This window comes from Brassica oleracea, chromosome C9 (genome assembly GCF_000695525.1).
Source record: "Brassica oleracea var. oleracea cultivar TO1000 chromosome C9, BOL, whole genome shotgun sequence".
NCBI classification, from domain to species: domain Eukaryota; kingdom Viridiplantae; phylum Streptophyta; class Magnoliopsida; order Brassicales; family Brassicaceae; genus Brassica; species Brassica oleracea.
In genome coordinates, this window is record NC_027756.1 from 13,841,626 (window position 1) to 13,862,805 (window position 21,180).

At 37.3% G+C, this 21,180-nt stretch overlaps 1 pseudogene; it reads right to left on the minus strand.

The window, feature by feature from the left end:
* Positions 1 to 16,598: 16,598 nt before the first annotated feature.
* On the minus strand, positions 16,599 to 19,476 carry LOC106314376 (annotated as a pseudogene).
* Positions 19,477 to 21,180: the final 1,704 nt, after the last annotated feature.

Below are 21,180 nucleotides of genomic sequence, written 5' to 3' on the forward strand. Positions count from 1 at the left end.
ATTCGATATGAACAATAAATAATTGTATGAAAAAGACATTAAAAACAACAACAACTATCTTCAGTTACACAAAAAAAAATTGGACAATATTTGAAAAATTTGAAGGTTCCGGATCAAACTTACCTGACTATTATTGTTGTTGTAATATTTAAATTTGTGTAATAGTTATGTCTTCATGTAATTTAAAAAAAAAAAATTGTTAAGTTTCTTTTGTATATTATTGTTTTCTAAATCTAGTTTAAAATATTTTATATCTTATTTTAAAGTTTTATTTAATTTTATGCGTAAAATTTTAAATCTGTAAACAAAATATAAAATGTATATGAGATATAATTTTTTTAAGGTTTAAAACAATAAACAAGAAAGTATTTATGAATCATAAAGGTGATGTGTGATTGTAGAGATCCAAATGCAAATAAAAATAGTTTTGAGCAGTGAAACTTCAAATATAGAGTTTCACTCTTCAAAACTTCATATTTGAAGTTATAGAGTGTCTTTTGGAGATGCTCTAAGGGCATCATTAGTAGTGTCATGTTTAATAGACTAGGGGCATTGCCTCCGCGCAAGCACGGGGTTGTGGACAGAGTTCTTGTTTCATCTCAATATTTGCTAGGGTTATTGTAGTTGTGAATTTTGCGTTTTGAGTTGTTTTTCAAGTTTTTTTTATTGTTATAGGGTTAGAGTTGTGATGATGAACTGTGTATGCATTGTTCTCCACTTACGAAGGACTAAACTGTGTTAGTAATGTGATTGATATAGTTTGTGGTGTTGTTTGCTGTGTCACTGAGACTTATTGTTTGTTTGTCTTTTTAATTTGTTTTTTTACTGTTGAGAGTACATAAATTATATTAAAGTTGTCGAGAGTACCTTTTGTTTCTGGATATTTTTTCTCCAATTTAGTTATGTAAGTTGTGTGTATTATGTTTGTTATATGTTTTTATTTTATTTTTAAACTTGTTGCTCTTACCGGACCTTTAAAACAAATACATGAAGACTTGTAGAAATAACTATAAAATGAGTGACAGTTCTAAGGGTTTTGAATGGTAACCAAGGGAATGAAGAGGAACACTATATTCCTTAACGTTCCTCAAAAATGTTACCATTCATGAGGAATATTTTTTCCTCTTCATTCCTTCTCATTCCCTTTTTTGTAGAGAATTATAATTCAAATTTGTTCCTTGTTAATTTTGATAAGGAACCCTCATTCCTCATCATTCCCAAAATTTTATTCCTATTCATTCTTTTTCTATTCATTCATAACGTTCCTCGATGGTTACCAATCACACCCTAAGTATTTGAACCTTAATGGGTTTTAAACGAATTTATGTATTTCTCATAAGAATACAATAGCATTGACCTGTTGACATTGGGCATGTAAGCTATTTTTATAAGACAAGAGGAGTGAGCAGTTGAAGATGTTGTTCCCGCCTTTGTGTCTGCCGGGATTGTCTCTTGTATCTCCTGATGTGGCTGTGTTTGTTTATCTTTTATTTGATGGGTAATATGTAAACAAAAATAATTGTTAGTTGCATTTATCAGAGTTCGTAACTTACTCTGTTTTTTTGTTTAGGTAATTTCACTGATCTTGGTTGTCGTCTTCGTCTTCTTCGTTGCGAAAGTAAGTTTGTAAATTGTTAAATAGCTCGCCGTGTAGTTTGTATTTGTTTAGCTGACTCGATGTATGTGTCGTTGAGTTTTAGTTGAGGTGATTGGTTTGGTATATTTGTTTTGAAGTTTATTTCCAAGATTAGACAAAAAAAGAGAGGTGATCATTAATGATTCGTCTTTTTTGGTGTTTTGATTGTTTGGGTTGTTGTGGTTTCATTTAAGCTGTAAAATAAAGGCTTGTGTAAAATTAATTTGATAAGTAAGGGAGATAAATAGACGACCACAAATTTTGGGTAGGAAATATTTTTGATTATTGATGTTAGCAAAATATAGATAATAATATAAAGAGGATTGTGTGTTGATTATTTCTTACGGATCAATGAGGAGACGGATAACGACTCGAGTTGTTTCTCTGGTAAGGTCAGAGCCCTGGACAGAAAGGATTTGCCCAACCACATCTGCGAGTTTAAACATCAGTTATGATATCAAAACATAATATAAACCCAGATGCAATATGATAATATACCTGGTAGTTCTAGGCTTGTGTTCGCAATCACTTGGAAATTATCGAACAGTCTAATTATGACTGGAGATTGATCTCAGGAGCACCCGTGAAGACTTCATCAATAATAGTTTGTGAGATGAAACAAATGAGAAATGGATGATCAATTATCTTGTACATGCTTGAGCACCTAGTAACCTCAAAACGATCGACATTCACAATGGAACCGTCTTTCAAAGATGTCATGTAATGATTAGCACGTCCGGCGGGAATAAACCCATGAATCACGAAATCTGCAAATAAAATTATTCAACAAAGAATCAGGAAATCAATTAAAAACAATTATATTAAATAAGTGTTATAAATCTAAGATTAACTTACCTTTTCATCAAGGAAGAGAACCGTGATTCCCATAAACTCATTGTCTATCTTGAAGTTCAGGGAATCCCAAAAGCTAGGAGGTTAGATGCGATGCTCTGACTACTACGACCAAGACGGAGATACTCGAAGGTTGAGTGACGGATGCCGGGGACGCCGGTTTGAGGAACTGGAGAGACAGAGAGAGACATTTTCTAGAAGATGGTTAAAGCTAAGAGGAATCAATGAGTTTTGTGGAGATGCAGATTGGGTTCATCAAAGATGAGAATCATATATATAGGGTTTACAGAAGGGCTACAAATCAGGAACATTAATGATCAAGCGATTTAAGATAGGGAGATGAAGAGTTCACCGGTGAAAAAATAAATTACGAACAGACACACAGCGCAACTCTATAACTCAGACTTGTCTGAGAAAATGATGAAAAAAACTCTAACTCATGTTAAACGAAGACAATTTACAAAATGGAAAACCTATAATTGTTGCTTTTTCATAAAATGTGATGAATCTCATTGAAAAATGAAACTCATAATATACTTGTAGGCCCGACCCACAGAGAAAACCGATAAAGTAAGGGCTTCCGACCTTCATAAATATATATTAGGTTCGGCTATCAATGTACAAAATATCCTTTAGTTTAGGAGAGACTTACATAAAGAGACACTTTTTGTCTTCTCTTTTCATTTGAAGACACATTGTACATTTGAAACACATTATAAGGACAACTGTCTTTTTTGAGACAAAACTAGCCTTGATTTTATGTAAATAGAAGGATACAATTTTTGAAAAAACAACTGTGAACTAACCAAATTTGGAAATGTGTTGAGCCAGAGAACTACTATCGTTAGACTCTACTTCTTTTTCAACAAAAAATAATAATTTTATATTGTAATCAACTCTTTATTTCCTTGATATATTTTAGTTGTCATTATTTTATATTTCAATGTATAAATAGATATATAAATATACATAACAAAATACAGTTTTTTTCTTTCTATTTTGATACCCATATATTCATATGTATTTTAAAATTTTAAAATTATAGAATTTGAGTTTATATTTTGCGTGCAATGTTTTGTGGATACATTTTTATGGACAACATTTTGTTATCTGTGTATATGTGTTTTGTAGATACTTCTTCTAAGTTTTCATGGATGGACAATATTTGATTGTCCATAGATCTTTCAACATAAATTTTAATCAAATCCATATGATTGTGTCCATATGACATGCTACACAACACTAGTTGTTGTAACACAATCCACAACATCCTAGAACACCCTAATCTCAATGAAGAAATTGTTGTAATTTATCCACAAAAATCCAACCCATCTCCAAATAAATAATAACAAATACACTAAAACCACATTCAAGGATAAACAAAGATGTCGTGAAGTACGATTTCAAAAAAAAAGTTATGAAACTACTGTGTAGACAAACCAGATACACTAAAAAGGATTTGTTCAATAGATACAAAGAAGATATGAATATAAGGCAAACAACAAACCGACAAACACTGTGTTGTAGACACTTAACAGATACTTCTGGATGGATAGGAATGGACACAATGCTTGTGGTTTTGGTGAACAGTTGACAGGGAATAAACTATTCTTCTCCGTTCTCTGCTAATTTTAGAACAAGGAGACGAAAGTTGAGATTTATCCTTAGAAACAAAACAAAGCTAAAATGGTTCGATTTTGAAGCAGAAATTGCACCTTGCATGTCAAGTGTTTGTGGACACGAAAAGTTGTGGACAGGTTAGATATGAACATACACATTGTGGATGGTAAAATTATGGACACGGAAAAATGTGGACACATGAATCAAGGTTTTGTGGATGAAGATCTTGTGGACGAGGTCTTATGTTCAAGGTTTTGTGGATGAAGATTGGGCAGCCACCTCCACCAACCACCACCATTGTATCCATACTCACGTCTTCCACCACCGCCTCCATAACCACCACCGCCTCCACTGCGGTATCAACCGCTTCTTCCACCACGCCCTCCACCGCCACCGCCATCGTTTCCACGGGACTGAGCCTCGTTCATGGTGATGTTGCGACCGTCAAGCTTCTGTCTGTTCCTCCCTTCAATAGCATCCATGTAGAAGATAGTCTGGGAAACAACAGAAGAACAGTCGGCAGTGAGGAAGAAAAGGAGTTTGGGAAGACCACGAAAGGAGGATTAGGGGACTAGGGACATTTCGGATCTAGAAGATTATGGTTCAGTTTCTCTAGCCTCTGATGTCGGAAGACCGCGAAAGGAGGATTTTGGTTTCGAAAAGATGTCGAAGGAGAACGGGACCAAGGGTTCACTTTGTGAGTTTTTTTTGTCAATTTAGGGATTTGAAAAGATAAGGTTATTATTTATTAGTTGGTAAAGAAAAGGAAGAATAATTGTTTTTGTTTTGAAAAAGCTAAAAGAAGATTAGTTATGTCTTAGTTAGAAAGGCCAACGAAAGAGACATCCCATTAGTGATGGAGGTTATCTTAGTAATATTGCTAGAAGAAAGTGTGTCAACTAGAAATGTGTCTTCTAATGTAATTGAAAACTCAAATTGTGTCTTCGAGAGTAAAATTTTCTTAGTTTAGTGGTATAAATGTTGGTGTTTATATCTCAATAACCCGGGTTTGAGCCATGGGTTTACACTTTTTCACACTTTTTAAAAGTGTGGTCCACAAAACGCTGACGTGGCGCGCTAAGGAGAGAGTAAAAACTCAACTATTATAATATATATAGATTCGGGTTTACGAAATACTTTTAACGCGGGTCCTTACAATTAAGTGAACATTTGTTGATTTCCAAAATGCCCCGAAGCTTTAATTGCTGGCTTTTTATATTTAGACTAGATTGGGACCCGTACTCTTGCGCGGGGTGAATATATATCAAAAAATTTGTGTTATAAATTTTTGAAAATTTATATTATACTATATTATACTAATAAAATATTTCTTTCATAATCCAATTGTATGGTGTTATAAATTATTTCGTGTCATATCGTTATATGCTTGCTTGCAAAGTTGTGAATATATGATTGGAAATACCAATAAAACCTTAAAGATATTCATATAGAAAGAAACCAGCTTGTATAGCAAGTCAAAGATTTGATTGCAAGTTTGCAATGTTTTATGAAAGTCAATTGGAATTTAACTTTGTCAATAGAATATTGGTTCAGGCTTACCAAATTAAACCGGATTTTCTTAAATTTGAATTTTTTTAAAAAAATTTAACTTTTGTAATGCGTTTGCACTCATATAACTTTGAAAAGTAATTTTAATAAAAGGTTCCATACGTAATATATTTTGTTATGAATCATCGTGGATCAATGTTTTATATTTCAAGTTTGCAACGTTTTATGAAGGTCAATTGGAATTTAACTTTGTCAATAGAATATCGATTTAGGCTTACCAATTTAAATTGGGTTTTCTTAAATTTGAATTTAAAAAAAAAAATTCAAACTTTTGTAATGCGTTTGCACTCATATAACTTTGAAAAGTAATTTTAATAAAAGGTTCCATACGTAATATATTTTGTTATGAATCATCGTGGATCAATGTTTTATATTTGTATTGAACATAAGCAATATGTCATCTTTGTTTGATCGAATTGTTTTCTCTTTGAAGGTGTCTACTCCATCTCATCCTCGTGAGACAACACTCGACCATCAAGTGATTATGATTTCTTTATTTCATCATGTGTAAGTGTTTTTAATAAACCGTTCGTAACATGGGAGGAGAATCCTATCGAAAGTTTGTTATTTTAAAATTACGTAGACGCATTTCTAAATAAATAATAATTTTGTAAAACAGTAATTTAATGTACGTCGGACCAAAACATTAATGAGTTGCATACTCTTGCAATTTTTCTAGTAACCAAAGAAGCATTAAATATTTAACCTGAGAATTGATATGGTGTTGACACATCAACATTGATACAAATGTTATAACTTAAAAAATGTTTGTCAAATAATATATAGGAGATTAAAATTATTTACATAAAACAAAATAAAACATGATCCGCGTTCAACGCGGATAATTAAGCTAGTTAATGCTAAACAAACGTACGGGTCAAGCTCTAGTTTTAAATTAAAAACAAAAAAAAGAAAAAAATGACGTATCTTGGCCAAAAATCAGTTAATAATTTTCCTTTTCCATTAAATGATGTAAAATGAGAAACTTGGGGTTGTCACTGACTTAAACGTGTGTATATTGGGCTTGCGTAATTTGAATGAGAACTTGGCCCGTAGCTTGTGAAAGCTGTGATTGCTCAATACTAATGATGTGTCTATACGTTTCTTCTCTTTTGTTTTAATGTCTCTTCGATTAACGTATAAGTGGGGGCAGTCCTGAGGAAAGCCATTTCTTGTATATGGATCTATGTCCTCGTTTAATAAAGGCTCCCACGTTTTCAAAAAAAAAAATTTATATATATATCGACATACATATTAACAAAAACAATTATTACATTTACACCTATAAGAAAGGGTATAAAAATAGAATCTTGGTGGGATCTTAATAAAATAAAATAATAATTATTTTTAGCTGGATTCTTTTTAAAAAATTTCCAATACTTAAAACATCATATTGGTTGAGAGATTCATCAGGTTTCTCACGATAATTCTTAATATTTAATATTATTGATTGATGAAAATTTAACTTTTTTTTTAGCAACAATGAAAAATTAACAAATATAAAAAAAGCTTTTTAAAGGTGTGAGAAAGTAACAACTCTGGAAACAAAGCATCAATCTTGTTTTGATTCCAAGTCTGCGAGTTCTCATGTTAGGGATGCCAATAAGCCGTCTTTTGAACCATTACGGCGCCAAGCCCATGATATACTCACTCCGATCGGTGGATAACCATGAGTCCTTCAAGATTTTCACCAATTCTACGTCACCTAAGATGCTTTGAGATGAGATCTCGGCCGACTATTATGCCACGCAATTAATGAGAGAAATTAACAGTCGCTTGTACCTCTACAGAGGTTCTACTAAGAGAAACGATGTGTTGGTTAGCAATCTCCAACATAGTTTTCCCAGTAACGCTTCACTGAAACTTTGAACGTCTCAAAAGCCTAACCTCATTCGCTTTTGGCATTTGTAAGGCTATCCCAAGCTGTCCATGACATCTTGCGTTGATTAGGTTTACAGTCCCATCAAAAGCACATTAGCGCGGATTGGATACGATTACAAAGAAACATTTGGATCTTAAAATATCATTGCCGTCAAAATGCTCTTCACCATAACTAGCTTCCCCGCCAATGACAACTGTTTTGAGGCCCAACTAATTGTTTTTCTCAAATCATGTCTACAATATCGGTAAATAAGTTCTTTTTCCTCCTCTCAAAGCTCTCGGGGAGCCCTATATACTTTCCTACACACTCCTCCTTCTCTATTTGTAGCTCATTCTTGATTTTCTCCTTCAGGTTAGGGGTGCTTTCCTTGAGAATGTGGTTACTTATTTTTGATTAGTAACCTGCTGCTCCGAAACTTGCCCATACAACCTTAGAATCTCTTTCAGCTCTGAGATATTTTGTGTATTTGTTCAACAAAAATATATTGTATCATCAACAAATGATTTACTCTCGGGATATTCCTTTCCACTCTAATTCCTTAGAGATTTCATGCAGTTGTGATTTTAAGCATATCCTCGATAAAGCTTCACTATAAAAGATGAAGAGATAGAAAGAAAAAGGATCCCCTTGTATGATTTCTCTTGATGGAATGACCGTCTCTTTTGCTGATCAAATAACTAAGAAGGAGAAAGAAGCAGTTCTGACGCACTGCATGATCCAGTTTATCCATTTCCAATGGAAGCCAAGCCTTTTAAGCACCATCCCTACAAAGTTTCATTCTAGCCTGTCATACGCTTGACTCATGTCGGTTTTCACGGACATCAAGCATCATTTACTAGCTAATGACGTCTTGAGGAAATACATAACCTCATGTGTGATTAGTACATTGACGGAGATACCCCTCTATATATAGTACAAAAGCTGATTGATTCTTTGAAATCAGCTCGGACAGGATAGGTTAGCATCTTTTTGTTGGAAGCTTGGAGATTATTTTGTAGAAGCATAACATAGTGTATAGTGTAATTGGTATATAGTCTAAAATCCTGCTTGGTCTTTGCGTTATCAGGAGCAATATGATGTGAGTGTCGTTTATTCATGCTGGGAGCCGACCAAACCAATCGTGAAGAACTCTTTCACTTCCTTGATTGCTTCCTCTTGAATCATATGCCAATTAGCCAAAAAGAAACAGCCGACAAACAATCAGGCCCTGGTGCTTTATCAGCATGGATAGAGAACACAAATTCTTAAATCTCTACTGAAGTCGGTTCTTTAGTTAACCTTTGATTCCGGTGATACAACAATGTATCCCGGTTCCATATATGAAGTTGAGCCTCACCGCAGAGAAAATGAACACAAAAGATCTCTATTACTCTAATCACATCCCAATAGTTCCATTTCCTCCTTCTTTTTTCGTTTTCCCGGTTCCGTTTAAGTTAGGCTTATAAGAAGAAGGGAATGTATAGGGGTACTGTTAGGATTTTTTGTTATTTTATTTTTCAACTAGGGTTTTGTACTCTCTGGAGAAGTTCGGAACTTCGGATGAAAGAAAAAGAGGGAGTAACTTGAGTAAAGTAGCTATTTTTATATGTTAAAGAACTAGAAATGGAGATGTTGAAGTGGGAAGATCTTACCTTAGCTATTGCCAACATAGCGTGGAAATCAAGGAATGAAGTGAAGATAATAGAAAGTGAGGACTTCTTCATATTTTCAATTCATGTAGGCCATGTTCGTTTTTGTATCGAAACGCTGCATCTTGATGCAAATAATATTATAACCCCGGTTTCAGATTTTTTTACAGAAACTAAAAAATAATTAAATGTACTGTATTACCTCTTACTAATGTATTAATTTGTTTATACTTTTTCCGTTTTAAAATAATGTATATTTTAGAGTTTTCACACATATTAAAAATTACTATACATTATTTTGTGATTAACTATTTTCACAATTTTAACCGGTCAAAATTCAATAAACGCAATTAGTTCTTTGAAGTTTATAATTCAACGTTATTACCTAATAAAAATGCATTAAAATAGTGTTGTATACCTTCATAAGCGATTGTGACCTGTGCTGGTTTATGGTCTTAGTTATTGGTTCTGTTTGCGTCTTGGTCTTGCGATTGTTCAGCCGAGCTTGTACTCTTTGGGTTTGTGGTTGTGACCTGTGCTGGTTTATGGTCTTCTCAAGTCTGTGGTTCTTGTGGTCAGCTCGAGCATCTCTAGGTTCTTCGTAATGGTCGTTTGATTGTCGTTGCTATGGAGTTCAATATCAGCTTCTTCGCTTCCGTAAACACTACAAGTGGTCTCTTTTATTTCAGTATGTGGTTTAGTTTCATATTTCGAATGTGTTAGTAAGCTTCTCCATTATGGGGCTTTGTTCTCAGGATGTGCGGTTTTTAATTCCCGACTTTTGGCTCTGAAAGGATTGCATTCCTTGTCAGCTTTGTGTTGTAACAATGGATCAAATGTTCTAATAAATTCAACAGATGCCAAAAAAAAAATCTTCATAAGCTCTTCGGGTAAAGCCAAACCATGGCCTCTGATTTTGACTGCTACTGCTAGTATAAGCAGCTAGTTTACTCCTAGAACTGCTAGCTATATCGATAGTATATGAATTCAATAAATTCGCTTTCCTCCAAGGCACTAACCTCCATAACTTATTTACCTACGCTGGAATCTTTTTCGCTTTCTCTTGCCTCGTTTTCTGAAAACGTTCGGTTTGAGTCATAGAGTATCGGTTACATTGCTTTCAGATTCCAGACTCTGAAGCTTGGATTCCGATGACCTGAAAACAGAATATTATAGCACAAATGATTGAACATTTTTATTCAGTAGAGACACAAAAGACATTAGCTAGAACTCAGTGATTAAAAACAAGTGCTTACCCGACGGAGCCTCCGTGCTCAGCGAATCTTCAAGCAACAGATGCAAAATCGCCGCAAGGAAGGAACAACTTCGGCAGATCTGTAACCTAATTTCTCAATTTGTTTTACTTTTCCGATAATATGTGTGAGAGAATGTATGTCATGAAGACAACATAGGAGCGAAAAATAACCTTTCTTCTACATGGAGATCAACGCAAACACTTCCTCGTGCCGAAACAGTTGACTGTACAATTGTACCGAACACTGCTACAAGCTTCAAGGAGACGCTTACATGCCTATAGAAAAAGATGAAATGAAATGTGACTTTGCTGAAAGACATAGTTGCTTTCCTCTGTTCAATGAAGCATTTTATCTTGAACTCAAAAGATATCCAATGCAAGAATTTCTGTTAGAATACTTAATACTGATCACATCTGCTTGAACCTGTTCCAGTTTAAGTGAGTCAGCTCTTTCTAGAGATCTAAGCATTACAAGAACAGACAAAAGTAATCTACTGGGATACTTGCAGAGTAATATGACAACTTTCTCAAGACATTGAGCGGAGATGTTGAGTTCATACCTGAACTGTAATGATATCTATAAATGGAGATAAAAAGAAAATGTGAAACTTGCAAGGGAGAAAATGAGATTGCAAGAACAACTTACAAGTGCTGCTGATGGAATAGAAAAGGAAAGGGAAGATTACAAGGAGTTTTGTCAAAGCTGTGGAGACAGCAACCAGGGAGACAGGATCTTTCAATATGGGACAGATCTGGGTTTGGTTCTTCAATTGCTCATGCATGGAGCTTGGTGAATTAGGGAGTTGTGTTTACATATTGAAGCGTGGATTTTTAGTTTGATCATGATCCAAAATAAAAATCTTCTGTAAAAGTTCTTTTTCCTAAAAGCATAAACCATTGTTTGAAAAAGATACAAATACAAAAGGAAAATGAAAACATAATCCAAGTCAACAACACAACACATTCCACAGAGATAAGTATGTAAAGAGAAAACAATGATACAATACACTCCACATGTACGTAAGATGGAGTGAGGAATCCCAGACCAGAGTAGCAAATTGAAAGACAAACATCAGAAGCATAAACAAAGTTAGTGACATAGGGTTCTGTTATTGAAGTTAGACTTGATTTTGGGCTATCCTTAATTATGGGTTCCAATAATCTTATTTGGCTAAACCCAAAGTTAAGTTAAGGTTCTAGAATCTCTCTAGAAATATCATGAAAGATCATCACCTCCTCAAGTGTTCTAGAGATCTCTTTTGGATAAGTATTAGTAGAAAAAATTTAGATATTATGGTAGAGAGTTCTAGAGATTAAGATAAGGTTTGTAAGATATTTTGTACTTTTGGAGCCTATAAATAGCTCCCTCCTCTCTCATTTCTAACAATAATACAAGAAGTTGAACAAGAAAGTTTTCTTAAAGAAAAAAATGTTCTACTCAAAGTTCTCTAAATCTCTTTGAGAGTTCTTCCATATTATTTTTCATACTTAGAAAATCTCTTAGTTCTTTCGGGTTCTCGGGTATTACGGTCTTGGGCTAGTGCTAAGCACTATCAAGGGTGGTTTCCTTATATGGTATCAGAGCTATTCTAATCTTGTGCTCATCAAGATCGGGGTTTAAAGAGAGCTCGGGTTTATTCTAAGTATGGAATCAATGGGTCGTGTTGTTGGATTGGGAATGGAAATCTTAAACCAATCTAACTATCGGTTATGGAAGTCATGCATGGAGTCATACTTGGTGAGTGAGGACTTATGGGATGTCGTCGGTGGTAATAGCACAACACCACCAAGGAGAAATGCTGCAACCCCGGAAGCGACAAAGGAGTGGACACGGAAGAATGCCAAGGCAGAGTTTGCTTTGAAGAGATCCATATCTTCAAGCATATTTGAGCATGTCTCAAGATGTACTTCCGCTAATTCCATTTGGCAAGCTTTAGATCAATTGTTCAACAAAAAGAATGAGGCCAAGCTACAATTATTGGAGAATGAGCTTGCGAATGCGAAGCAGGGGGAGTCTTCAATCTCGAAGTTTTTTTATCAAGGTAAAGAACCTATGCTCCGAGATTAATACTCTAAATCCGGAGGAGTCAATTTCTGAAGCACGGTTGAAGCGGTCTATCATTTGAGGTCTACGGCCTGAGTATACACCATTTGTGACTTCAGTTCAAGGATGGGCTACACAGCCTTCCTTGGAAGAGTTTGAAAATTTGCTAGCTTCGCAAGTTATCAAGGTAAAGAACCTATGCTCTGAGATTAATACTCTAAATCCGGAGGAGTCAATTTCTGAAGCACGGTTGAAGCGGTCTATCATTCGAGGTCTACGGCCTGAATATACACCGTTTGTGACTTCGGTTCAAGGATGGGCTACACAACCTTCCTTGGAAGAGTTTGAAAATTTGCTAGCTTCGCAAGAGTCATTAGCCATGCAAATGTCAGGAGTCAAAATCAATGATGACTCGGGAAGCGCCTTTGTAGCTCGGAGACAACAAAGCTTCAAGGCGAAAAACAAAGATGGAGGTTCAAGACACAATGATGGAAGTGAAGGATCTTCTATGGATAAGAAAAATTTCAAGTGCTACCGGTGTGGAAAGCTTGGGCATTTCAAAAGGGACTGTCGAGTCAAGTTAAAGGAAACAAATATGATGGAGTCAAAAAGTCATACGGAAGACGAAGAATGTGGGAAATGTTTCACGGTGGAGGCTACACATCCAGGTACACCCACAACTAAGAACTTGAGAAATGATTGGATTGTAGACTCGGGTTGTAGCCATCATATTACCGGAGATGAGAAGTTATTTTCTAGTCTTCAACGTCATGACGGGAAAGAAGCCATTATTACCGCTGATAATTCAATCCATCGAATTGAAAAGGAAGAGACTGTTGTCATTAAAGGAGATGATGAAGAACCGATCACCCTCAAGAATGTGTACCATGTCCCTGGAGTAAAGAAGAATCTTCTTTCGGTGGTGAATGCTGTCGACTCAAGTAACTATGTTCTATTTGGCCCAAGAGACGTTAAGTTCTTAAGGAATATTAAAGAATTAAAGGCGGATGTTGTTCACACTGGAGTACGCGTCAAAGAATTATATGTTTTATCGGCCTCACATGCCTATGTGAAGATGATGAGTACGAATGACAATGCTTCCGTCTGGCATGCCAGACTTGGCCATATAAATATGACCAAGCTTAAGGTCATGGTGAATAAAGACTTGGTACATGGGCTTCCAAAGTTGAAGATTCAAGATGGAGGAAGAATTTGCGCAGGTTGTCAATATGGAAAGTCACATAGACTTCCGTTTGATCATTCAACCTCAAGATGCAGCGGTCCATTGGAGAAGGTCCATAGTGATTTGATGGGTCCAGCAAGAACATCCTCCTATTCCGGGTTACGCTACATGTTGCTGTTCGTAGATGATTTCTCACGGTACACTTGGGTATACTTTGTGAAGGAAAAATCAGAAGTATTTCAAAGATTTCAAGAATTCAAGGTTACCGTGGAAAGAGAGTTTGGTCGGAAGCTAAAGACTCTAAGGACGGATAATGGAGGAGAATTTATGTCAAAGGAGTTCCTCTCTTTTTGCCAAAAGAATGGTATTAAGAGATAATATACATGCCCGTATACACCTCAACAAAATGGAGTAGCAGAAAGAAAGATTATACATCTAACCGAGACGTGCAGAAGCTAGCTACATGAAAAGAATTTGCCTAAGGCGTAATGGGCAGAAGGCATGAGATGTGCAGCTTATGTCATCAACCGGATGCCACTCAGTCCAAACAACATGAAGTCTCCTTACGAGATGATTCACGGGAAAAAGCCAACGGTGAAACATCTCAGAATATTTGGATCACTCTGTTACGTCCATGTGTTCGACTCTCAAAGAAAAAAGTTGGAAACACAGGCAAGGAAGTGTATCTTTGTCGGTTACGATGAACAACGGAAGGGCTGGATGGATCTATAGACACATAAATACACAGTGTCTCGTGATGTTGTCTTTGACGAAGTTTCATCCTACTATGGACCACATCAAGTCTTAGATGAGAAAGATGGTTCAGGTTTCTCTAAGACTAATGAACAAATAATTCAAGTTCCAAGTGATAATGAAAGCTTTGAAAAGGAGACTCAAGGGGAAAGGGAGAGCGATGACCAAGATGAAGAAGAGGAGCATGATCATGGTTCTGTCGTCAATCAACGAACAAAAAGAAACATTGTCAAACCCGCTCGGTTTAGAGATGAAAGGTTCGTCACCACTTACTCTTGTTACTTTGCAGCTCCTCTAGATGAAGATGAGCCATCATCTTATGAAGAAGCAAAAGGAGTTCAGGAGTGGGTGATCGCAATGAAAGAGGAGATTGATGCTCTCATGAAAAATGAAACATGGGATTTGGTTCCGAAACCAAAGGATGCCCAACCTGTTTCTTGTAAATGGGTGTATCGACTAAAGCGAAAGGCGAATGGGAGCATTGACAGATACAAAGCAAGGTTGGTTGCTCGAGGATTCTCTCAGAAGTACGAAGAAGATTATGATGAGACCTTCAGTCCAGTAGCAAAGATGACTACGGTACGCTCACTATTATCTTTAGCTGCAAGCTTTAGATGGAAACTATGGCAGTTAGATGTGAAAAAGGCTTTGTATGGATTAAAACAATCTCCACGAGCTTGGTATGGAAAGCTTGCTCAATTTCTCCAGTTTTGCGGGTATATGGCATCAAGTGCTGATCCAAGCCAATTATTCAAGAGAAGTGGAAGAGCTCATGTAGTAGTTCTCCTCTACGTGGATGATATGATCATTACTGGAAATGACGATGCTGAAATTGCTCGTCTACAAGAGGATATGTCGGTGAGGTTTGAGATGAAGAAGTTAGGTGAGCTGAATCACTTTCTTAGTCTAGAGGTCCAGAGGGTAAAGGATGGAATATTCATCGGCCAACAAGGTTATGCAAAAAGGATTGTTGACAGGTTTGGAGTACACCAAGGAAAGGTACGTTCCACTCCACTAGATACTAACATAAGGCTCAAACGCGATGAAGGATCATTGTTAGCCAATCCTCGACCTTATCGCTCTCTTGTTGGAAGTCTTCTATACTTAACCATTACAAGACCAGATATTGCCTTTGCGGTTGGCCTTGTAAGCCGGTTTATGCATGAACCAAGGAAGCCACATCTAGAAGCGGCAAAGAAGATATTAAAGTATGTGAAGACAACTCTTGGCATGGGACTGATGTACAAGTATAATGCCGAGGTTTCTCTTCATGGTTTCACAGGTGCTGACTTTGATGGATATTTAAATGATCGAAAATCAACTTCGGGTTTTGTGTTTTTGTGTGGAGACACAAGCATTTCATGGTGCAGCAAGAAACAAGCAACGGTGTCTTTGTCTACTACCGAAGCAGAGTATAAAGCTTCAACACTCGCAGCCCAAGAATGTATATGGCTTCGAAGACTCCTTGATGACTTGTTCGAGCCAATAAATAAATCGGTTACCATCTATGGAGATAATCAAAGTGCCATCAAGCTGGCCAATAATCCAGTATTCCATGGAAGGACGAAACACATTGAATTGGAACATCATTTCATAAGAGAGAAAGTGTTTGATGGAACAATTGAAGCATTGGAGATTTGAAGCAAGGACAACATTGCTGATATCTTCACCAAGTCATTACCAAAAGGTCAGTTCGAGATACTCCGCTCAAAGCTCGGAATGATGGACACAATCAAGTTTAAGGGGGAGTATTGAAGTTAAACTTGATTTTGGGCTATCCTTAATTATGGGTTCCAATAATCTTATTTGGCTAAACCCAAAGTTAAGTTAAGGTTCTAGAATCTCTCTAGAAAAATCATAAAAGATCATCACCTCCTCAAGTGTTCTAGAGATCTCCTTTGGATAAGTATTAGTCAAAAAAAATCTAGATAAGTATTAGTAGAGAGTTCTAGAGATTAAGATAAGGTTTGTAAGATATTTTGTACTTTTGGAGCCTATAAATAGCTCTCTCCTCCTTCATTTGTAACAATAATACAAGAAGTTGAACAAGAAAGTTTTCTTAAAGAAAAAAAAAGTGTTATACTCAAAGTTTTCAAAGTTCTCTAAATCTCTTTGAGAGTTCTTCCGTATTATTCTTTATACTTAGAAAATCTCTTAGTTCTTTCGAGTTCTCGGGTATTACGGTCTTGGGCTAGTGCTAAGCACTATCAAGGGTGGTTTCCTTACATCTGTCTCTCGAGAACTGGGTCTCTTACAGCTTTGTGTCAAGGATACTGGGTCTCTTCATCCTCGGGTCTGTATGTCACAATGTATTCCTCCTTGCGTATGATATAAAATTTCAGTTGATCAAAAAAAAAAAAAAGTTAGTGACATTTATTAGAACGGATTGAAATTTAAGGCACAACATATTCTGAAAGCAAATAGATCATATTAGTCTAGTGATGATAAGCCTACATCATGCTAACCTATAGCGGAAAGACAATAAGAGATAAAATTACCTTAAGGGTTGAAGGCAAGAAACGGTTTAAGGTATCTTCGTCCTCCCATTCAATATTTGGTACCGGTACTGATATTGAAAGCTCGTCAACTCGTGAGACACTTGTAGCATTTAAGGGAAGCTTTCTCATCTTTGGACAGTCTCTTATCTTTATGCGCCTCCAAAATGGAAAGGCAAGAGGACTCCAGTAGATACTATCCAGACTAGGCAACTCGTTCAGGTATAACTCTTCTAGTTTCTCAAAGGGTGAAATACCTGTAAGCTTTGATTCTTTCTCTTTGTTTATAACTTCTTCCACTTCTTCCGAATTTCCAATGTGTAGGTTGACAAGATTTGGAGCAAACAATAGCCAAGTCAGATCCGTAATGCTTTTGCAGTCAAATATATATACGTTAGAGAGGTTGGTAAAGCATAGACGTGTTGGATTGTGTAAATCAGACGAGTCTATCTCACTACCACTGCAATTCGTATAAGAGACATGCATACTTGTTACCCTGAGCTCTCGAAAATTCTCCATGCTCACCAGCAACGACAGATTAAATGGCTTTTCTTGAAAATCGTGAATATGCAGACGGTAGATGCAGTTCATCAACCTTTGATCTCCTAATATTTGCTCCAAACCCAACTCTGAAGATACATCTATGGTTAGAACTTGTAGATGCTCCAAAAGCTGCAGCTCCTTCACTAAGTTAACATCCCCTTGAACGTTAGAGCCAAATAGTTTCAAACTTCTTAAACTCGACAACTTTGATATCCCACTGATACTACAAAGTCTGTATGTACTAGTCAAATTCAGGTGAGTTAGCTATTTCAACTCTTGGAAACCAACAGGCAGTTGCTCTATACGTGTATCGGTCAAGTCAAGATACTGCAGTGAGGTCAGCTCCGATATCCGACCTGGAAGTCCACTCATGTTGAGATTACTTGATAAATCCAAAACAACTAGCTTTTTCATATATTGGATTATTTCACCAGAGAGAATCTCCAATTTATTGGATTGGAGGAGCAGAGTTGTCAGTTCAGAACACTTGGAACTGCAAGTCATCTTTTCAATCTTATTACCCATTAATGATATTCTTCTCACAGCTCCCTAGTCTTTGACTTTTGGTACTTGGTGTAATCCGACTCTTGCTTGAACAACAAAATTCTCTTTGTTTTCCCCCAAATCGGATGCAATCCATAGAGCCATCTCACGAACTACGTCATGCATCATAACAGTTTTTGTATCAACTGCTGTTAGTAAATTTGCACGGATAAGGGTACCCAACTACCCCATATCCCTTATTAACTGCTCTTTTTAAAACTTGGTACTCCCCCATGAATCCTTCACATATCCAGTACTCAATATGACCATCTTCTGGAAACAGAGCACAATAGAGGAAACATAACCTGGCCTTGTCATCCACCAGTTATCGTAGCTGTACTTCAGAACTGGAAGAATTTTATCTTCCATGTCAGAAAATTCTCCAGCGGATCTAGTTAAAAACATAGACTGCATCCTCCCATTCTTGTACCGTAGTTTTAGATGCCATTATCTCCCCAATGACACTGAGCGCTAGTGGCAGACCATGACATTTTTCAGCAACCTTTCTAGCGAGGAGGTCGATGCGGGGCTCTCTTCTTAACTGTTCGTCTCCTATCTTGAGTTTAAATAATTCCCATGCTTGATCTTCTTTCAAACACTTAACTTGCATGGGGTCATGATCCCCCATCCTCTTACATACATCCTCAGAACGAGTGGTGAATGCTACTTTGCATCCATTTTCTCCGGTGGGTTCCAGAACTCCGATGGCTTCTAAATCCACTTTCTCCCATATATCATCTAGCATCAGCACAAATCTCTTCTTTTTTAAAACGGTGTGCATCTCTGCGGCCTTGTCACTTTCATTTGTCTTTGTCCATCCGTCGCCAGAAAGGTGCAGCTTCTGTGCAATATCTTCTTGAACCTTTGTAATATTTGCACCTTGAGACACAACAATTCATATCACAATGTGAAACTTTCCAGATATTTCAGTGAACTTATTGTGTATTTTCTTGAAAAGTGTAGTTTTCCCTACACCACCCATACCGTGCAGACCCATGATTCTGACATTATCATCCATAAGTCGATTCCATGCCGTCTCGAGCATTTCCTCCTGACCAACCGTACCCCAGGTTGGCCTCTCCACGACTTCAGGTCTCGGAGGCAACTCAGTAACCTCTTTAAAATAACCCTCTAATCTGAGTTTCTTGACCTCTTCCAACAACAAGAATACACCTTTCCCCGCTTTTGAAGCTGAGCCCTACTAGTACTAACCAGAATTTTGAACCGTGCATAGGCGTCCTCCACACGTGTAAGCCATTCCTGGACAGTTGGACGCCTTTGCTGATGTAGCCATTCCTCCCTCCCAACTTTGATCAGCACCTCATCTTTAACTGCCATGAGAAATTTCATTTCCTTCACCAGATAATTGAGATTCTCCTCAAGGTTTCCAATATAACCTTTACTAAATAAGAATGTTAAGATACGATTCAGCGTTTGATCACAAGAAATTTGAAAAGACCCGCAATTCCCCATGGTGTTTGAAAGAGAGAAAAATCTCAGTAAAGCGGAGGCTGAGCAAGAGTTTTAGGCTAAATTATTGGAGATAACATAATGCTGTAATAAGACGAAAGACATTAGCTCTTCTTGTTTCAGACTTTGATCATTTTTATTCCAAAGTCCATCCGACCATTACTGACAACAACTGTGGTTTTGTGGACTTTAGTGTTCTTGAAATAAGAAAAATCAAAGCCGACTGCAATAATGAGCATAGATATTCAGTCCATCACAAATGGAAACCCAAGTCTGTCTAAGGTTACACAGACTTTACTGGATCAGCCAATTAAGTTCATAAACCGAGTAACATAATAAAAGAGAAGAGATGAGATTAGACTGGCAGAGAGGGCCCACAAGAACGGAATCTGAGCTTGTCTCATTTTCTCCTCGTGCTTGGCTTCTGCTTGAACGGGATTCAGTCGACTAGAGTGAAAGAAGTCAGAAATGAAATGACTAAAGAAGTTTTATTAGATTCGAACTGAAGGGTTACAAGAGTGACAGGAAAGTGAAAGAGCAACAAGATCAAAGATAGCCATTAAAACCCTAGATCTAGCCGCTTGGTTTGTCCAACGGTCCAAAAGTCCATTTCTTATTGCTTCCTCTCCCTCTTTTATAGGTCTCCTGCCCTTGATGCCCTAATTTTGTGCCTCTTTGGGCCTTGATGCGAAAGGCCGCGTACACGGGCCTGGACGGAATTCCCTTAAAGCCGGGTACTTTTGGTCGGCTTGGTCGACCGGCTAAAAGTACTCTAAGGTCGAGTTCTCGTGTTTAGCCGCCGAGCCGACCAGACAAATCCGACTCAATGGATTAGAGCCTATTATTCGATGGGCCTTGCGGAGGGATGTAATCCATCTCCTACAATAAGTCCCCCCCCAGCTCACTTGTGAGCGGCGCGGCGGTCTCAGTGAATTTGTGGGTCTGGTTCATTCGGATAGCATGCTCTGATGCAAGGGGTAATACTTCCCGTTTTAGTCGTCAGAGTGTATTTTTAGTCGCTCCGAGTAGCATTTAGTCGTCGACGCGTGCTTTCGCCTCTCAGTATTTACAATGAGGTACAGTTTACTCGGGTGACAGATTATTTTGGGTGAAAAGACGGGGATCGGTTTTGTTGGTTAACCGGAGACCGGTTTAAATAGAGATAGGGAATTGATTCCGGTCTGAGTTCTTGATCGAAAACCGGTTCCAGCGAGAAGTTGGACCGTCGCAAGTAAATTCCTGGGTATTCAGGCGGCCTTTGAGGCCCATTTAGGCCTTCATAAACCTAATGATTGCACTCGGAAAACGTGCCTTCGTTTTTGCTATAAATAGACCTCTCTCCTTCACTTCCGTCATTCTTCTCTGCAGATTCAGGTATCTGTTTTCTCTCCCTTCTCTCTACATTTACTTTCTCTCTCTAGATAGGTTTTCTCTTGCGTAGACTCGTTAGTATCCTTCGGCGGTTGTAGTCGTCCCCTACATTAAGGAACATGCCTCCAGAAAGTCGACTGTCACGAGAAGAAAAAGGGAAGGGAATCGCGGAATCTCCGAGTCCAACCAGAGATGCGTCTGCAACTGACAGCCCACTGGACGACTTCGACTTGATTCATCGCGATGCTCTCCGGGATACAGAAAACATGACCCTTGATATCTTGCATATTTCCATTGTTTTATCCATTCACCCATGTGCATTTTGATCATATAGAC